This window comes from Oryctolagus cuniculus, chromosome 16 (genome assembly GCF_964237555.1).
Source record: "Oryctolagus cuniculus chromosome 16, mOryCun1.1, whole genome shotgun sequence".
Taxonomy (NCBI): Eukaryota; Metazoa; Chordata; class Mammalia; order Lagomorpha; family Leporidae; genus Oryctolagus; species Oryctolagus cuniculus.
This window is the reverse complement of record NC_091447.1, coordinates 55,670,142-55,685,257: the sequence shown is the minus strand read 5'-3', so window position 1 is coordinate 55,685,257 and position 15,116 is coordinate 55,670,142. Positions and strand designations below refer to the sequence as shown.

At 60.0% G+C, this 15,116-nt stretch overlaps 1 protein-coding gene across 13 annotated transcripts in view; it reads left to right on the top strand.

Moving 5' to 3' along the window:
• The window catches only part of COBL (cordon-bleu WH2 repeat protein), a 184,953-nt gene that overhangs the window by 40,404 nt on the left and 129,433 nt on the right, over positions 1–15,116 (top strand). The gene's annotated exons all lie outside the window — the stretch shown is intronic.

Here is a 15,116-nt window from a genome sequence, read left to right as displayed (position 1 = left end):
GGGAGGACGTTCAGAGCAGCTCCCCTGCCAGAGCTTCGGGAAGACGTGGAGGCCACCACGGTCATCCTGTGCCCGCCCGACTCTGACTCCTTCAGCCTCCACACAGCGGGCCTGCGTAGCCCACTGGAGCTCCTGCCCCTTGGGGCGAGTCCTGCAGGGCCTGCAGCAGGTGCCAGTAGGGCTGGTTTGGAGGGGCCTTGGAGCCCCCGCCCCGTCAGCCCGGATGGTGGCTGTGTCTCAGGGGACAGGGTGCTCACCCGGATGGTGGCTGTGTCTCGGGACAGGGTGCTTAGCGCAGCTCCGTGCACCTGGGGCGTCCCCACAGGCCACCGCCGCCCTCCTCGGGCTCGTATCTCTGCTCCGCGAGCATTCGCCTGAGCCTCTCACTGCACACGTCGTGCTGCCCAGGGGCGTCCATCACGCCGTGTCCCCTGGTGCTGGACCAGTGCCACGGAGGGATCTCCCTGGTGAGTGCTCACCGTCCACTCCGAGACGGCCCCTCGGAGGGGAATCGGGGAGCCTCGGCCGGGCGAGTGAGCCGGAGCCGTGGGGCGGTAACTTTACACGCTCTGCGGGTCTGCGGTGAGATGTGCAGAACCCATTTCCTGTGACTTAGTTGTTTGCAAGTGCTCACACGCTCTTGACTTGGTTCTTCAACGTACTCCCTCCTATAACACCTGTCCCTTAAGTTTGGTCAGGCTGGTCTTCATTAATTAAATGTTGCTTCTGGTTATAAAAGTGTATGTAGTATTTATAGTGACCCCAGAATTAGTAGCTTCTTTTCCCGCAGAAGCTTCGCAGCCTCAGTGTTAGGTTTGGAGGCTCGCCTTCCTTGTAAGGAGCAGACTTCACAGCACTCTGGATAGGCCCGGCGAGTCAGTAAGGTCTGGATGCTGTGGGGCCTGCAGGGCCCAGGGTGTGCCTGTGAGCCCAGGGCGTGAGTCCCAGCTCAGGGTGTGCCTGTGAGCCCAGGCTGTGAGTCCTGGCTCAGGGTGTGCGTGTGAGCCCAGGGCGTGAGTCCTGGCCCAGGGTGTGCGTGAACCCAGGGCGTGAGTCCCGGCTCAGGGTGTGCCTGTAAGCCCAGGGCGTGAGTCCCAGCTCAGGGTGTGCGGGTGAGCCCAGGGCGTGAGTCCCGGCTCAGGGTGTGCCTGTGAGCCCAGGGCGTGAGTCCCGGCTCAGGGAGTGCGGGTGAGCCCAGGGGGTGAGTCCTGGCTCAGGGTGTGCGTGTGAGCCCAGGCTGTGAGTCCTGGCTCAGGGTGTGCGTGTGAGCCCAGGGGTGAGTCCCGGCTCAGGGTGTGCGTGAACCCAGGCTGTGGTCCTGGCTCACGGTGTGCGTGTGAGCCCAGACTGTGGTCCCGGTTCAGGGTGTGCGTGTGAGCCCAGGCTGTGGTCCCGGGTCACGGTGTGCATGTGAGCCCAGGCTGTGGTCCCGGCTCAGGGTGTGCCTGTGAGCCCAGGGCGTGAGTCCTGGCTCAGGGTGTGCCTGTGAGCCCAGGGCGTGAGTCCCGGCTCAGGGTGTGCGTGTGAGCCCAGGCTGTGGTCCTGGCTCAGGGTGTGCATGTGAGCCCAGGCTGTGGTCCTGGCTCAGGGTGTGCGTGTGAGCCCAGGCTGTGGTCCTGGCTCAGGGTGTGCCTGTGACCCCAGGGCGTCAGTCCCGGCTCAGGGTGTGCCTGTGAGCCCAGGGCGTGAGTCCCGGCTCAGGGTGTGCCTGTGAGCCCAGGCTGTGGTCCTGGCTCAGGGTGTGCATGTGAGCCCAGGCCGTGAGTCCTGGCTCAGGGTATGCGTGTGAGCCCAGGCTGTGGTCCTGGCTCAGGGTGTGCCTGTGACCCCAGGGCGTCAGTCCCGGCTCAGGGTGTGCGTGAACCCAGGCTGTGGTCCTGGCTCAGGGTGTGCGTGTGACCCCAGGCCGTGAGTCCTGGCTCAGGGTGTGCCTGTGAGCCCAGGGCGTGAGTCCTGGCTCAGGGTGTGCGTGTGAGCCCAGGGCGTGAGTCCTGGCTCAGGGTGTGCGTGTGACCCCAGGCTGTGAGTCCTGGCTCAGGGTGTGTGTGTGAGCCCAGGCTGTGGTCCAGGCTCAGGGTGTGCGTGTGAGCCCATGCTGTGGTCCTGGCTCAGGGTGTGCCTGTGAGCCCAGGGCGTGAGTCCCGGCTCAGGGTGTGCCTGTGAGCCCAGGCTGTGGTCCTGGCTCAGGGTGTGCGTGTGAGCCCAGGGCGTGAGTCCTGGCTCAGGGTGTGCCTGTGAGCCCAGGGCGTGAGTCCCGGCTCAGGTTGTGCCTGTGACCCCAGGGCGTCAGTCCCGGCTCAGGGTGTGCCTGTGAGCCCAGGCTGTGGTCCTGGCTCAGGGTGTGCGTGTGAGCCCAGGCTGTGGTGGCTCAGGGTGTGCCTGTGAGCCCAGGCTGTGGTCCTGGCTCAGGGTGTGCGTGTGAGCCCAGGCTGTGTCCTGGCCTAGGGTGTGCGTGTGAGCCCAGGCTGTGGTCCCGGCTCAGGGTGTGCATGTGAGCCCAGGCTGTGTCCTGGCTCAGGGTGTGCGTGTGAGCCCAGGCTGTGGTCCTGGCTCAGGGTGTGCATGTGACCCCAGGCGGTGGTGGCTCAGGGTGTGCCTGTGAGCCCAGGGCGTGAGTCCCGGCTCAGGGTGTGCGTGTGAGCCCAGGCTGTGGTCCCGGCGCAGGGTGTGTGAACTCACCCCGTGCGTCCCAGCTCAGGGTGTGTGTCCACCATGCTGTGTTCCTCTGTGTGCCCCAGATCTGCTCTCCCTCACCTCCAGTCACACTCAACTGGAAGGGAGGCTAGTAGTTGGCTGTGTGCTTTGGGCTCTGCATGTAGCTCATGGAGCTGGGCTAGTGAGGCAGCACCGTGTGTCCAGGCAACCAGAAAGCTGCTTCGGTCTTACTTTGTGTGGGATGGAATTCACGATTTCACAGCGTGGCTTCACTGAACGCTGCGGAAGTATGGTCCTCTGGGGCCCTGTGAGCCTTGCATCTGGGCTACACTTCCTGTCTTCCCTGTGCCCACAAGGATGCTCGCTGCTCCGGGTGGCCGAGGGTGTGTGGCATGTGACGCCACACTAACCCTGGATGTGCTTGGTTCCTGCTTTTCCGGGCTTCCTCCCTGCCTCTTGCTGTCTCTGTGTTCGTGCACAGGGCAAGGAGTGCTCGGCTCGCTCCTGCTGCCTGTGGGAAGCCCCGAGTCTGGGCAGAGTGGAGATCCCTCAAGGGGGCAGCGACTCAGGGAAGCAGGGTCTCGGACAGGACCAGTGTTTCTGTGTCTAGTGGTACCGTGAGCCAAGACCCCTCATCGGATCACCTGTCGTCATCCCATGAGCTGTGGCTGTTACCTTGTCTCACGGCTTCTCTGGTTGAGCTTACGCTCCCTCTCTGATGGGTGCAGGTGCTGAGGCTGGCCCCACCTCCCCGTGGAATCCTGGTGAGCAGAGCCACTGGCCCACCATCCGTGTGCCGGAGGGAGTGTGCACAGGCTGCGTTGTGGCATTGTCGGGTGTGGCTGTGTCCCAGCTGCGTCCTGTGGCAGCCAGCATCCATGGTCACTTGAATGAGGCAGTCTAACTTCTGAGTGAACAAGCAGCCCCGTGTCCCACCATCTGCATGCTGGAGGGAGTGGGCGCAGGCTGTGTCGTGGCATCGTCAGGTGTGGCTGTGTCCCAGCTGCGTCCTGTGGCAGCCAGCGTCCGTGGTCATGTGAATGAGGCAGTCTAACCTCTGAGCGGCCACGTGGCCCCGTGTTGCTGCGGCCGTTGTTTCTCGTCCTGTTCTGAAGTTGGGCTGTTCCTTGCCTGCTCCCAGGGACTGCAGGGCCTCTTGATGCCCGGAGACTGGGCCTCCGGAAGCTCCGGGAAGAGATGGCTGGACAGATCCTGGTGCCTGGGCTGCCACCTGTTGTTGAGTGAGCTCCGGTGTACTTAGGCCGAGAGTGCTGATTTGTTCTTCCTTGGATAAAGGACTTGGGGCACCAGGGCACTGGGGCAAGCCCAGAGCGCTGGGAAGACTCTCGTCCCTGTGTGTGGGTCCATCCGTGCTGCAGCTTGAGTGCAGAGCACAAGCTGGGGTGTCTGCCGAGCCACGTGTCACTGTAGTCAGGGACACGTGGGAGCCAGGACAGGAGACAGCCACAGGCTCCTGGAGGGGACATCGCCCCCGCCTGCTGGCCCTGCTCTCCAGACCCCTGCTGTAAGGAGCGGCCATGTCCTCTGGCTTCTCGCTCTGCAGGGTCCAGGGTACAGGGCTGGGGTGACCACTGGGCTGCGTGTCCCTGTACTGACGCAGGGCTAGCTCTGCCCACCTTGCCGTGTGCTCCCCTGGCTGTTATGAGATGGCAGACACCGAGGGGCTGGCTCTCCACTGGCCCTGACTGGGAGCCTCTCCTGTCCACCGTGAGATCTGAGGACCCCTGGCCTTTGCTGATTGGGCGCAGGTCATAGAGGAGGATTGTCCGTGGCCAAGCCATTGGTCACTCCTGGAGTCCGCTCGGCCTTCCTGTCTGCTCTCACCGCACACCCCCACCTGGCCAGATTCCTGCCCGTGCTGCTCTGCCCTTGTAGAGGACGCGCCGTGAGGCTTAGGGGGACGGGCTGTGCAGGTGAGAGGCCCGGGGTGCTGCTGGTGGCATCTCTTGGTGACAAGGGGACTTGGGGAAGGCTGCAGCGTGGCTGTTGGCTCTTTCCCCTGAGGACAGTGTGGAAAAGTCCACACGAAGCGGCCTGGTGTCGCGGAATTGTGTCCTGGACAATTGTATCCATGTCCTCTGGTTTGTCTTCACGGCAGCTGTGTGAGGTTGTTAGGATTATCCTTCTTTTAATTACACCATGCGTTTTAAACATCTATTTTTAGGCAAAGGGATCTGGCATAGTCTAAATATCAGGGTCAGAAATAGAATAAAATATTCAGATGGATTCAGGCTTTGCGTGGGTCTGGGGTTTGGCTTCTCAGTGTTTGGCTAACGGCTTGAACTATCCACAGAATCCTTTTAAATGTAACGGGAAGGGCTGCAGAGAGAGTGAAATACGTCGTAGGACGCAGCCTTTTAAATACAGTTAGAGCTTGGGAACGTTAGCCGAGGACCGAGGCCCCCGCAAATCCACCACGCTCACCTTGGGGCATGGGAGAACGGATGCAGAGCAAGCCCGGCCTCCTGAGGGCTGGGTTCCACCTTAGCAGTCCCCATGGCGAGGTCGGACAGCGGCTGCCGTCCTGGGGCCCAGGGCCACCAAGGTCACTCCGTCCCGGCTGGCGGATGCGCAGGGGTTCTGTAGCCGCTTCCCAGAGAGCTCTCGGTGGTCAGGGTCACCAGAGTTGGCTCTAGAAGAGTGCTGGAAAGTGGGGAGCCGCTGGCGTCCTCGAAGGAGGCTGAAGCGGAGCATGACTGATGGAGGCCGAGCCCCGTGGGGTGCTCTGTGGGGTTAGCTGGAGGCACGGCCAGCTGGCTTGTTCTGGTTTGAGTCAGCTCAAGTTCCAGACTGGTGGTCGAAGATACTTTTTGGAGCAAGTGAAGAGTGCGTTTTCCCTTGTGGTTTACCCTCAGTGTGAATTGAGCACAAGCAGCGCCCAGCTCCGCATGGGGGGACGGCACTGAGAGCATGAGAGGCCTGCCTGTACCGAGAGGTCACCCACAGCCACCTGTGTCTGCACACGACCTCGTGTTGGGCAGAGGAAGGAGCAGGAAAGGTGTTCGGAGCTGCCAGGCGCCAACTTCAGGAGCCGCCGTCACACGGACGCTGTGTCTGGTAGCGCCATCCGTGCAGGAAAGAAGGGGAGACACACGTGGGCCTTCACAAAAATCAGGAGGGTGGGGCGTGCAGGCAGGAGGCGTCGGACTGACCAGTGGAGGGGTGAGACTGCCTTGGGGGTTGCTTGTTGTTTAGTTTTGATTTTGAGCCAGATAGTTTTACATATTCAGAAAATAAGGTGGAATGGAAGAAGAGCAAGAGAGAAATGGTGAACCTGAAAACCAGAAACAAGTGCACCTATGAATCAAGTGGATTCCACAGCCACCAGGACACAGGCGTCATTCGGATGGCTCTCTGCAGTTTCCTGGCCGTGCATCGTACGTGGAACGCGTTGTAGAAGAAGCTCCTGGCTTCGGATCGGATCAGCCCAGCTCCCGCCACTGTGGCCTTGTGGAGACAGAACCAGTGGGTGGAAGACGTCTGTCTCGCTTTGCCTCTGTAACTCTGCCTTTCAATAAGTACATCTTTAAAGTGTGTTTCTTCAGGTGTTGAGGTTCTGAGAGTCCTAGGGATGAAGGCGCCTGTGCTCACTCTTGGGCGGCATCTTGTGAGCAGCTCACTTTCAGGTGATGCGAGTGTGCGTGTGCGTGTGCACTCACACGCACACATGCACACGCACACACAGAGAAGTTGAGGGCAGCTCACTGTAAATTTGCTTCTCTGGCTTTTGAAGGCTGGAGATTTCCAGCTGCTTCACATTACTGGTTCTGTACCCACAGGGATGGCTGAGTCGCGGCTGTGTGCCTGGCCTTGTGCCCTGGGTATGCAGTGAGGAGGTACGGTCTGCGATTACCCGTGTGTGCAGTACTTGGCGACGGCCCCTCCCTTAACAGAGGAGGCTCTAAGTCTTGAAGAAGCTGCTTCGAGGCCGTGGCACTTTGCTTGGGTGTTGTGGTGCCAGTCGTTGGAGACTGGTGGTGCTTGGGTGGCTGAGCTGCCGAGGCTCAGGTCGCCAGGGCCTTCCAGAACACGGGCACAGGGTTGCCCAGTGGTCTCCGGTGACACCAAGTTGTTGATCTTTGACCTTCACCCCAGGCGTTGTGTGCTGAGTAGGGGCTGGGTGTGTCTGGTGCTTGTGGCTCCTAGGGTGAGGGACTGAGAGTGCCGGGAGCACTCAGCACCTGACACACCCTGCGTGGTCTCCTGCGTCCGGTCCTCCGTAGAGTTCACGTGTCCTGATTCACAGCTGCGACCCTGGGCCTCGGAGCAGGCGACTGCTGCTCAGAATAGGATGATCATTGCAGGCTGCAGGTGCAGCACAGTCTGCTGTAAGAATAGGGCTCTCACTAGGTAGACGTCATAGCCCAGTGAAAACTGCCATCACAAGTAGGACCGGGAACTGGCCATCACTTTAAAAAGTCATTCAAAGGAAGAAATCGTGAAATGTGACATAGACATACCCGAATTCTTTTAAGCATACACAGAAGCACGTTAATTCTCCAGTTCTTTGAAGCGGGCGGGGCCGTCTCAATCTGTCTTCTGTGCTGTAGCAGCATCTGAGACCGGGAGGTCTGTCTGTGAAGCAGAGGCCTCGTAGCGCACGGTTCTGGGGGCTGAAGTTCCAGATCTATCCAGGTGCACGTACAAGACCACTTGGCACCAGCCTGCTCTCAGGGGAGCTCCTCCCATCCTGGGAAAGCTGCATGAATCTTGAAGTCCCCCCTCCCAACACTCTTGCCTTGGGCACCAGACTCCAGCATGGGGTTTGGAGGGGACAGCATGGGCATGGCTGCTGTGTCAGTCTGCCGTGGCTCCCAGCCCAAGGGTGCCTGGCCTCAGGGGGGAGGGTCTGAGATCCTGCCAGTCTCCGGCACTCGCCACACAGTGGGACTTGTGGTCATGCAGGACAGCCGGCTTTGTCCGGCTCACACTGAGGAAGTGTGGCCGCCCCGCCTGTGCCGCTGGTTGACGGTTCAGGGCCACCTCTGTAATGCAGGAGTCAGAAATTTCAGTTTCGATTTCTTTAAAGTCCAGGGACAGCAAAAGCTGCTTGCCCAAAAACCCCCATAGCATGTGCTGCTGCATTTCCACTCTTTCCCACTCTTATTTCTTGTCTTCATCTAACGAGAATTTTTAAAAAATGAAGTTTTATTAAATTTGTCCAGAGTGTTTTACAAAGTTTTTATGGAATATTAGCTATTTCTGTGACCAAACATAAATCTCATCAGTTCCCATGATTTTGAATTAAATTATATAATTGCAATGAGATTGGCAGTTGTCAGTGATGAATTTGCAAGCAGAACATCTATGTTTGGGGAATGCTGAGAGCCCAGTGGTGAGAGAAGCCCTCCGAGGCCTGGGCTCGAGCGCTGCTCCCCAGAGCAGGCTGTTGGTTCATCCGGCCGGCTGGTGCAGGTTGGTCAAGGGGGTTTTGGTCCCTGATGGAGAGGGCTGCAGGGTCAGGGGCTCCTGGCACCCTCCTGCAGGAATCCCATTGCTGTGAGGATGAGTGAGGATTGTAGGACACAGCAGGAAACCAAGCTTTCGCTGAAAGAATAAAAGCAAGGGAGTAAGCAGGGAAGGAGGTGGAGGAGAGGAAGGTTGGTCCTGCTCAGAGCCAAGGAGTCACTCCTGCCAGCCGAGAGGATGTTTCCGGATTCTTGAAAAGCATGATCCTTGTGTGAGGGTGGATTCCTGTCAACCTTCCAGCCCTCTCCTGTGGGAGGAGGTGGGGGAGGGGCTCCGGGGCGGCCCCTGCTTCAGGGTGAGCGGTGGACTCCCTGCGTGGTGTGTGCTCTGCGGAGTTCGGTGTCCGGGTTGCCTGTGCCGTGGCCTCCCGCTGCCGCGCGCCCAGCCCTTTCTCGCCTTGCTTCGCGGAAGGCCTGGCCCTGTCCGCGTCCGGATCAGAGATGGAGCCGTGTGAGCAGTGAGGTGTGCACACAGCTCGGAGCTGCATCGTTCTGTGGGTTAGTGGATGGAAACGCGATGCGCCCAGCCTGCCCAGTGACTTCTGTCGGTCGGACAAGGGCTTGCTCGGAACACATCTCAGCCCAGCTCACTCCAAGACATCCTGCACGTTGTAGGGCACTGGAGGACAAAGTCAGCTTGGGAAAAAATGATTTTCCAGGAGATAGGGTTGTAAAATTCCCCTGACTAAATTTTATCTGAGATACTTCAGTAGCTTTGGGGAGGAACTCAGTAATTTTCTCAATAAAAATCCAACCAAATCACTGGGCATCCATGGCCACTGTTCCTTTTTAACTTCTAAAGATGTTTTGCAGTTATAAATCTTGTTTTCTTCTAAGCTCCTCATCTCTATACATGCTCAGAATCTGAGCAAGGGAAGGGGTTAGCACTGACATGACCACGAGTGGAGATGTTCCGTGTCGCACGGTCTTGAAAGCGTACTTTTCCTTCAAGAGCAGCGGCCGTGTGTTTGGATACACAGTGCTGGAGCCTGCGTGTCCCCCACCCAGAGCCAGAGCGCCAGGGCTCGGGGGCTTCCTCGGGCTCTCAGGAATTGTGCTTCAGGAGACGCAGGCTCCGAGGCAGCAGGGAAAGCAGGGGCTGCGTGACAGAACGTAGACCGTACTAGCACACCGGCGACATCCGTCAAGCAAGAGTCCCAGAACACTCGTGCACCCTGAGCCCCCATAGCTGGCCAGTTCAGGGCACGCCGGGTGCCCCAGGGCGAAGGGTGGAAGTGACCCAGGCTCCGGGCTCTGCTGGAGTCCTGAGGACGCCTGCTTCCTCGTGTCCCTGGCTGACTCTGCTCTGAGCGCGTCTTCCCGTGCTGCCTTCCTCCTGGTTTTCCTTTTAATTTTCGTGCTTCCTCCCGTGGGTCCAGCTGAGTGTGAGGATGGACACACAATGCCTGGGGCCTGGGACAGAGTTTGGGGAGTGTTGAGTCTCCCCAGGTCTCCCTGAGCTAGCTGGGTCTCCCAGGTCTCCCCAGGTCTCCCAGGTCTCCCCAGGTCTCCCCAGGTCTCCCTGAGCTAGCTGGGTCTCCCCAGGTCTCCCTGAGCTTGCTGGTGCTCCCTGGAGCCGCGCTCCTCCTCTTCCTGTCCAGCTAAGTGGAGTTGCCCGTGAGGAATTGCATTCCTGGCTCATATCTGAACCGGGGACAGCACTGTTGCTGTGTGTGCTTTTGACACTGGATCTGCTTCATACGCAGGGGTGCATAGCAGCAGTATAATTTCTCTGTGCTGAACTCCCTGTGTGCCTCAGGGTACATTCTAGGTTACAGTTCTGTGTGCAGAGCTCTTCAAAAGGACGAAAGGCCTTGGCGCAGCAGCTGAGGCCCTGGACACCGTGGCCGTATCTGAGGGCCTGGCTCTGCTTCCCATCCCAGTTTCCTGCCGATGCGCAACCTGGGAGTTGGCAGATGACGGCTCAAGCACGTGCGTCCCTGCCACCCCTGCGGGAGACCTGGGTTGGGTTCCTGGCTCCTGGCTTCAGCCTGGCCCAGCCTTGGCAGGCATCTGGGCAGTGAACGAGAAGCTGAGAGCTCTCTGCCTGCCTGTGTCTACAGTGCTCACTCTCTTTCCCTCTCTCTCTCCCTTTCACATAAAAATGGAAATAAATAAATAGCTGCAGTAAAGTCCCGCCAGTCTTCACTGGCCTGCTTTAGAACCATCACTGCCCTGAGCGTTGCAGGACAGCGACAAAACCCTGGAGGCTGTGACTCTGTGGGCAGCAGGGGAGCAAGCCCATCCCTGAGACGATGCACCTGGTGCTTCCCGGGCCTGTCCCGTGTCCTCTCTGGTGCCCTTGGCCTCCAGCAGCAAATCCACCCACCTCGTTGTCTCTCAAGCTTTAAAGCTGCAGAAATCCGTCCCTGTTTCCTCTCCTGGGGAGCTGGACTCACCCATCCTTAGTGCTTGCAAGCAGGAACCCAGGGAGACTCCTTCCCCGGTGGCTTCCCACGACTCAGAGGGAGGCGGCTGCAGCAGGGGGGCCGATCGGCCCTGCAGGAGCAGACCCCGGGCTCCTGCGCCAGCCCCGCCTGGCGGTCACTCAGACTCGGCTCTGTCGGCAGCCTCCGGTCTTTAAGGAACAGGCCTGTGAGGTAGTGTGGGACAGTACGAGGAAGGAGGGCACCCTGCAAGATGCTGAAGCGTCCACCTGTCCCTGAGACTCCAGGTGCCTGTGGGACACAGGGCCCGTGCTGGCCAGGGTGCATGGTGGGGGCAGCACCCACTGCCTTGGGAACACATCAGGGTTCTGTTATCACCGTTCACCAATGCAGCCGTTTACTTCCCTGCTAGCTTCGAAGTCGTCACAGGTGTGTCAGCCACCTGCACACAGAGACCTAGTTATCGTCAGCTTCTAGAATGTGCAGGTGCAGCACACGTTGGTGAGAGCCAAGCCCGTGCTAGAGTCGCGGCCACCACAGCTCTTTGCCTCTGGAATGCGTTTACGAGGGTCACAGAGAAGGCCCATGGCCAGGGTCAACACCACACCCTGTGCCACCTACAGACATCCCTCTCCCCCACCCTGTGGGTGACAGTGTGGCAGCTGGGGTGCTGGGCCCGACTCTGGGCCAGGGCGTGGCTCACTCGTGGAGCTCTGGGGAGGCCAGGGCGGCAGGAGACTCAGCGGCCGTGTCCTCTTGGCGGCTAGCACCCTGGGCACCCTGGGACACAGGGAAGCACCCTGCTTCTGGAGGCACTTGCTGCCGGCCATTGATTCCCTGGTCTGAGTTTTACTGTAAAATGACACCTTCTTAGTGTGGTCCTTCCATTGCAAGTAGGACGTTCAGATGCTTCTCTGCTCTCTGGGCGGGGTACTTGATTTTTTTTTTTTTTAGTTTTAAATTCATGGAGTGATAAAAAGAAGTGTGACATATTTTCTAAATGCCACTAGATATTTTTAGTCTTTCTCCACAAAAGTAATGAGTCACACACACCACGCGGCATAATTCGCGGACATCTTATTTTGCATTTGCAGGGTTCTTTGCCATATTGAAAATTAAGTCGTTGGGTACCGTGCTGTTTTTTGCTAAATCTTGCAGAACTGTCAGTTACTCTGCTGGCAGGGTCTGACTCTTTCCTCACTTTTTCTGGTATAATCTTTGAAGATTTATTTATTTATTTGAACGGCAGAGTTAGAGGAGTGACAGAGAGATCTTCCATCTGCTGGTTCGCTGCCCAAATAGCTGCAATGGCTGGAGCTGGGCCAGGCTGAAGCCAGGAGCCAGGCGCTTCTTCCAGGTCTCCCACGTGGGTGCAGGGGCCTAAGCAGTTGAGCCATCTTCCGCTGCTTTCCCAGGTACATTAGCAGGGAGCTGGATTGGAAGTGGAGCAGCCAGGATGTGAACCAGCGCCCATGTGGGATGTTGCCCTGTGCATGCTGGCTTCACCCACTGCTGCACAGCGCCAGCTGTTGTCTGGTGTGATTTAGTGCTGTCCGTGTTAACCGGATGAGGGCAGCCACAGGGGCACCGTGACTGTGCCTTGTGGAGGCCCTGCCGCGAGCCTAACTTCATTTCATCCATGTTTCCTTTGAGTGTGAGCAGGGCTGGGGAACACCAGGCCCATGGGCCAGATAAGGCTCACGGAATCATTTGGTCTGGCCCTGCCAAGGAGACTTGAAGTCCACCAAATCTGCAGCAGGCTGATAAGCTGGTAATGGTGTGCTGTCCGCGGATGACACCGTAAGCACCCGGCTGGCCCGTGGCAGAAGCAAGGGGCCCCACCCCTTGTAAAGAGTGAAAGGTGAGTCTTACCCAGGATGTCCCCAGATACTGACGTTGCACGAGGGCCCAAGGCAGAGTGGGCTGCCGCTTGCACACAGCCTGTGAACTTGGGGTCATCTGCAGCCTATCTGCGTCACCTGCCACACTGGCAAGAAGCCTGTTCTGGGCACCGTGGCACACATGCTATTCCCGGTGCTGTTGCTGCGTGGTGGGTGGAGTCCCTGGCTGCCTCGGCAGCCATGTCTCGGGTGCGTGTGTGGCCAGAGAGAGAGGGCCGGGGCAGAGGCTGCTGTCCCGTGGAGCAAGCATTTGGGGCACAGAAGGCAGGGCAGCAGTCACCCCTAGTTCTGGCTGGGGAGGAGGCGATGGCTGCAGAGTAGGCATGGGCGTGGGCGTTAGGAGGAACAGGTGTTGCTCTAGGACCCTGGAGGCCTTCCAGGCACGCACAGGTGAGAGCAGAGGTGCCTGCAGCCTGGGGCTGCGGGAGGGTGTGGAAAGAGGAGGGATGCGGCCTTGGGGAGGCCAAGCAGGAAGGCAGAGCCCGCTTGCTGTAAGGGCCCCTGGGTTTTGGAGGTTGTGAGGGAGTCGGGGCAATGGGTGGAGGCCGACCCTTGGGTGAGTTCCCACTGCGGGGTGGAAGGAGACTGGGAGGAGAGGAGGGACGGCCCCTGCCCCTGAGCCTTCCCTGACACCGCTGGCCGCTCCGGGGTACCTGAGGTGCAGGTGGGGTGGACAGGGAAGTTCCTGTCCTGCGAGGTTCCCAAGGCCCTGACCACAGCCACCAATTTGAGGGCCTGAGGAGAGCAGAGGGGCCTCTGCTGGTGCCGGGGCAGCGACCTGTTCCTATCACCATGGTCACAGCAGAGGGCTCGGCACATGGGCAGGGCCAGCGACCTGTTCCCCCTCATCATGGTCACAGCAGGGGGCTCGGCACATGGGCAGGGCCAGTGACCTGTTCCCCATCACCACGGTCACAGCAGGGGGCTCGGCCACGTGGCAGGGGGCAGCCACGGTCACAGCAGGAGGCTCGGCCACGTGGCAGGGCCAGCGACCTGTTCCCCCTCACCACGGTCACAGCAGGGGGCTCGGCCACGTGGGCAGGGCCAGCGACCTGTTCCCCATCACCACGGTCACAGCAGGGGGCTCGGCCACGTGGCAGGGGGCAGCCACGGTCACAGCAGGAGGCTCGGCCACGTGGCAGGGCCAGCGACCTGTTCCCCCTCATCACGGTCACAGCAGGGGGCTCGGCCACATGGGCAGGGCCAGCGACCTGTTCCCCCTCACCACGGTCACAGCAGGGGGCTCGGCCACGTGGCAGGGGGCAGCCACGGTCACAGCAGGAGAACTCGGCCACGTGGGCGGGTGGGGGCCTGGATATAGCAGAGGGAACTCAGCCACGTGGACAGGGGCAGGCCTGAACACAGCAGGGGCACTCGGCCACGTGGGCGGGGGCAGCCCCGGATACAGCAGGGGCACTCGGCCACGTGGGCGGGGGCAGGCCCGGACACAGCAGGTGAACTCGGCCACGTGGGCAGGGGCAGGCCTGGACACAGCGGTTCCAGTCTCCTTCCGTGGTCTGCCATTGCGCTGTGACTTCTACTTGTGTGATCCCCAGCCCTAAGTTGTTTGCGGACCGAAACGGAGCTTTTGTATTTGGTTTCATACTTCAGTGAGGTCTCAGGGCCTCAGTCCTCTCATCTGTTAACTGGTGTCGCTCCCCCTCTTCGTGGAGGAACGACACAGGACCCTGCGCTGTTCTTTCGTCTGCTCGGCCCTTCCCGGGTTTGCTGCTGGTTCTTCCCGGGTTGGCTACCGTCCCTTCCACCTCCGTGGAAGGGCGGTTCCCCCTGGCCACTTTCCCCACTTCCGCGGGGGAGCGGCACACCGCCGGCCGGCTCTCTCGGGGGCTGCTCAGATGTTCCTTCAGATAGATGTTCCTGGTGCATGTTGTCTCTCTCCTCCTTTATAGTCCTCTTCCACCAATCCCAACTCTGCTACCCACACGCCGAGTACGCTGCTCTCCTCCAATCAGGAGCAGGTCCTGCTGTTTATTGGTTGAACTGGAGGCAGCTGTGTAGAAGTTGTTACTCCCTTCTCAGCGCCATATTGTGGGAGAGCAGATGCATAGAATAAGTTTTAATTCCAGTAACTTAGTCTAGTCCGAGTTGCTGCCAGTTGCTCCCCACAACTGGGACTACAGTTTCTGGCTGGGCTGGCATCACGGGCCTGGCGTGTGTGCCTCAGAGGGGCTGCGGGCCTGGCATGTGTCAGTGGGGCTGCAGGCCTGGCGTGTGTGTCTCAGTGGGGCCGCGGGCCTGGCGTGGGTGCCTTAGAGGGGCCGTGGGCCTGGCGTGTGGGCCTCAGAGGGGCTGCGGGCCTGGCGTGTGGGCCTCAGAGGGGCTGCGGTCCTGGCTGGGCTGGCGGCACAGGCCTGGCGTGTGTCAGTGGGGCCGTGGGCCTGGTGTGTGTGCCTCAGAGGGGCTGCGGGCCTGGCTGGGCTGGTGGCACGGGCCTGGCGTGGGTGCCTCTGGGTTCTGTGGCATTCATGTCCTCTCCTCTCGAGCGAGCCCAGGCCCCTGCTTCCTGTGAGGGAGGATCTTGTGTGGAGACTCAGACTGTGGTGTGGAGGGAAACGCTGGGTTGCTGTGCCCTTGGGCAGTGCATGGTGGGACAGGAAGCCAGGGTTGCCTGGGAGGGAGGGGGAGGGGAGAGGTGGCCTGCCGGGAAGGGGGAGGGGGCTGCT